The sequence below is a fragment of the Ichthyophthirius multifiliis genome (assembly GCF_000220395.1).
Source record: "Ichthyophthirius multifiliis unplaced genomic scaffold scaff_1120509249857, whole genome shotgun sequence".
NCBI lineage: Eukaryota > Ciliophora > Oligohymenophorea > Hymenostomatida > Ichthyophthirius > Ichthyophthirius multifiliis.
Genome location: NW_004087235.1, coordinates 391 through 5,057, shown reverse-complemented (window position 1 = coordinate 5,057; position 4,667 = coordinate 391). Strand labels below are relative to the sequence as shown.

Genomic DNA, 4,667 nt, shown 5'->3' with positions numbered 1-4,667 from the left:
AAATGTCAATATATAATGATAAAACTAAGAATTAGTTATAATGATAGGACACTCACATGATTAATAAGATCATTAGTAATCATATTAAAATAAATAATTTTATTTTCATTTAAATTATTATTTTAAGTTTAAGTAAGCCAATTATTTATAAACATGTAATATGAAGAACTATCTTAACTATATTGACTTACTGTAATTTATTAAGTTATATTTCTTATTCCTCCTTTTGAATCTTATATTACTCCCATAATTAAGGATACACCAAAAGGTAAAACAGTTTCAATATTATTATTTGGTGAGAAATCAGCTAATAAATGCCTATTAATTATTTATGCATTTAGTAATTCATTATTATAATCTTCTTAATTTTTATAAAAATAGAAAGAATAAGTTAAAGGTAAATCATTATCAATACATTCATTTATTGAAAGAGTTAATTTGTCTTACAAGTTTCTAACTTCAAAATTTACAGATTAGTCAAAAATACAATCTTTGGGAGGGATGTTTGCATATAAAAAATAAGAAATTAATGTTGGTATTATATAATTTCGATTTCTAACTGAAAATTTTAATTCAAATTAATTTTAATTTTAAAAGTCAAAGAAAAACTCCCAAATTTTAAATCTTAATTAGCTGTAATTTATTTACATTATACTTACTTATTAATTCTTATATAAAATAACTCCATATATATAAAAATTTATTTATATTTTATATTTATATTCTTTTTTAAAAAATTATATAATATATAATAAATATATATTATAATTAATTTTTAATAATTTGTTATATTTTCATATTTATTTTTATATTATAATTATACTATTTTTAAAAATATTTATATTTAATAAATACAATAATTATATTTATAATTTTATTAATATGAATATAATTTTCTATAATTTTTAATTATTATTATTTATCTTATTATATTATTAATATTTTTTAATTATAAATATTTTTTTTTCCTTTATTTATTAAAAACTATATATTAATTTATAATATTGTATATTAATAGTTTTTACACATAAACAACTAGTATAAATTTAATTAATATTAATAAAAATATAATAAAAAATATTTTTCTATTATTTATTTAATATTATAAAAAAATAATCATTATTTAAACAAATTTTAAAAAGGCTAAAAATATTTATATTAAGCACTCATTAAAGCAGCTGTTTAAAGTGAAATTTAAGAGACTTTATTATACATAGATTTAGTTTCATATTTACTTCTAACTGAAAAGTTTTGATTATTATTAGTAATACTTTAATTCTCTATAGTATTTTTTTAAATAATTTTAGTCTATTCAGGGAAGAAATTATTAATTAAATCTAAACAATTTTTTGAGTTGAAAGAAATTTAAGAAAAGCTATTCGAATTTTTTTCTTCATGAAAATTATTTTAAAGTTTTAATTATTAAAGTTTATTTTCGTACGTTTCTTTTAGTAGATTTTTTTCGATTTCTTATTCTTTTATTTTAGAATTTAGTTAAGTTTTTAATATTGAAATTTTTTCATGTAATTTGTTTATTATATAATTTTTTTTTTATAATTCTTCTTTTAAGCCTTTTTATATTTCATCTTCTTTCTTTATTTAAATTTCTTCATATTATAAATTTATTAATTCTAATTTTTACGATTCTTCGTTTTGTTATATATTTTCTTGTTAATCAATATAAATCTATTTATTTTTTTAAAAATCTTATTATTATTATTATTTTTAAAACTCTTCTTAATTATTATTTAAAATTTAATCTTCTTCTAATTATTGTTAATTTTTTTATTTTATTTAATTTTATTCTAATGTTTTTTTATTTTTTATTTTCTTCTTCTATTTCTTTTTCTTTTTCTTCTAATTATTATATACTATTTTAATAAATTTATTATATTTTTTTCTTTAAAAAAACTTTTTATTTCTCTGAATTTGGAGTAAATTCATTATTTTATAAAATTATTGTTGAAAAAACTTGATTTTCGGTTTCTTTTTCTTTCATTTCTAATTGTTTTAATTCAAAAAAATGCTTCTTTTCAAGAATTTATAAATATAAATGTTCTCTTTATTAATTAATTTATTCTAATTTATTCTAAAATAAGTTTTAGTTTTTCGTTTTATCTTATAAATGCACTAATTATTACATTTTTTATTCATTTTCTAATTATAAATTATTAACTTTTATTTTCAATCTTTAAATATTTTCTTAATTTTCATCTTTTTAATCTATTATATTATCCAAATTTTATTAAAACTCTTTTATTTTTTAAACTAAACTATTTTTTTATAAAACATCATTTTCTAAAAGAGCTTCATAATTCGATTTTAATTTAAAAATTTCTTCCTAAAAAGTTTCCTTTGAATAAATTTTTTATTTAAATTCCAAAATTATTTTATTGAGAATTTCCTTTTGTCTTTATATTTAAAATTCCTCTTTTTATTATAATTTTTTAAATTCCATTAACTATTCACTTTATTAATAATTTTCTTTTTTGAATAATTAATATTCTACTTCTTTCATTTGTATTTTATCAAGGAGTTTTTAATTATTTTCTTCAGATTAATTTAATATTTGTTTTTGAAGGTTTATTAACTAAATATTTTTATTGGATATTTCTAATATGTTAATATTTATATTATTATATTTATAATTTTTTCTTTTTCTTTTTACTTAATAATAGTTTTGATCTAGTTCTTATATTTATTCATCGTGTATTTAACATTTTTCATCGTTTAAAAATTATAAAATTTAATGTAATTAATCATTTTTTAAATTAAATATTAATATTCTCGAATATATATTTTTATTTGATTTTCATTCATTTTTTTTTTATTAAATTTATTTTATATATTGTATTTTATTTTTTTCTATAAAAAAAATAAATAATTAATAAATAAAAACTATATATATATAATATAAAAAAATTAATAAAATAATTTAAATAAAAAATCTTTTTTATTAGAATGATTTGACCAATGTAAATTTAACATCTTTATAATTTAATTTTTGATAGTATTACTTTCTTAATATTATTTATTTATTTAAATTTAATTTACTGTTCTCATATTAATAATTAAAATTAAACAGAATTTCTAGTCTAACCTTATTATGTTATTAGACTTAGTTTTGTCAGTAAATCTAATCACAAATTGTCTTATTTTTTAATTAAAAAACAAAAAATTTAATAGGTTAAAAGAATATTATTCATCTAAAATAAAATATATAATATTTTTATAAACAAAATCAATATATTCTTTACTTTAAATTCCATCTAAAATAATCCTACAAATCATATCTTATACTATTTTAAAAATATTCCTAAGGTGAAATTAAATTATGTTTAAATTAATAAAATGATTTTATTATTATTCTAATAACAATTAATATATAATTCCATTCTAAAATTTTATTTAATATTATTATGAATAAAATAAATCTTATATTTTAATAAATTTTACTTTCAAATTAAAAAAATTAGATAATTTATTTAGTTTATAACACTATGTTATTTATATATAATTATATTTAACTTCTGAAAAATTATTATCAATAAATTAATTTGAAAATTCTGATAAATTACCTTTTAATTACTTATTTAAATACAAAACGGTAATTAAGTTTAAATTTTTATGTATTTATGTTTAAAAATTTTTATAATAACTTTTAATATTTATTATTTTATTGTATAGATTTTTTTTGGATTATGTCTTGTTTATTTTGATATTATTATTTCTTTAGAAAAAAAGCTTAACATAATTCAAAATATTATTAAATAAAAGCAATTATTTATATACATTGTGTTTTTGTTTTTATATAATTATATTTTTATTTAATTCGTAACTTTATTATTTTTTGTTATAAAATTTTCTTATTAAAAAATAAAAAAATTAATAAATATTATTTATAAATCTATAAATATATAAAAAAAATTAAATTAATTATATTCAAAACATATAAAATAAAATATATAAAATAAAATTAATTTTACTTAAACAAAAAATATTAATGTCAAATAATTAGTTTTAAAAAATATAATTTATGTAAACTTTTTCATAAAGAAATTTGACACAAAACTTAATGTCAAATTAAAACCTCATTGCGGTATAAAAAAAGAGGTTAAATAATAATTTTGGCTTTAATATTTAAAAAATAAAAAGTTACAGATATTCAAATAAAAATATAGAATATAAAAAATAATAATTATATATAATATAAAAATCATTAAAATGAGTTAAAATTAACAAAAAATAATATTATTATTATAAAAACAAATAGAAGTCTAATTAATATAATGAATTGCTTATTATTTTGAAAAAAATATAATTTATTTAGATAATAAATACGTTAAAATAAAAAAAAATATATAAAGTTATGAATAAAAAAAATATTAAAATTAAAAAAAATAATAAGACATAAAATTAAATTATTTAAAATAATGTAAAAAAAAGGAAAAAAGGAATTTAATAAAAATTCGCATAAAGAAAATATGCAAAATTGTAGTAAAAAATAATGTATATATATATATATATATTTTATATTTTTAAATTTATTAAAATATATTTGTATATCAATAATTTATTAATTTATATCAATATAATTAAATACTTAATACTACATAATTTCTTATAAAATAATTTATTAAAATATATTTTATTCTATATTGATAAAA

At 12.9% G+C, this 4,667-nt stretch overlaps 6 annotated features.

The window, feature by feature from the left end:
* Window positions 1-931: 931 nt before the first annotated feature.
* Window positions 932-964: a microsatellite.
* A 726-nt stretch (window positions 965-1,690) lies between these two features.
* Window positions 1,691-1,749: a microsatellite.
* A 1,117-nt stretch (window positions 1,750-2,866) lies between these two features.
* Window positions 2,867-2,922: a microsatellite.
* Window positions 2,872-2,948: a microsatellite.
* A 962-nt stretch (window positions 2,949-3,910) lies between these two features.
* Window positions 3,911-3,980: a microsatellite.
* Window positions 3,945-3,977: a microsatellite.
* Window positions 3,981-4,667: the final 687 nt, after the last annotated feature.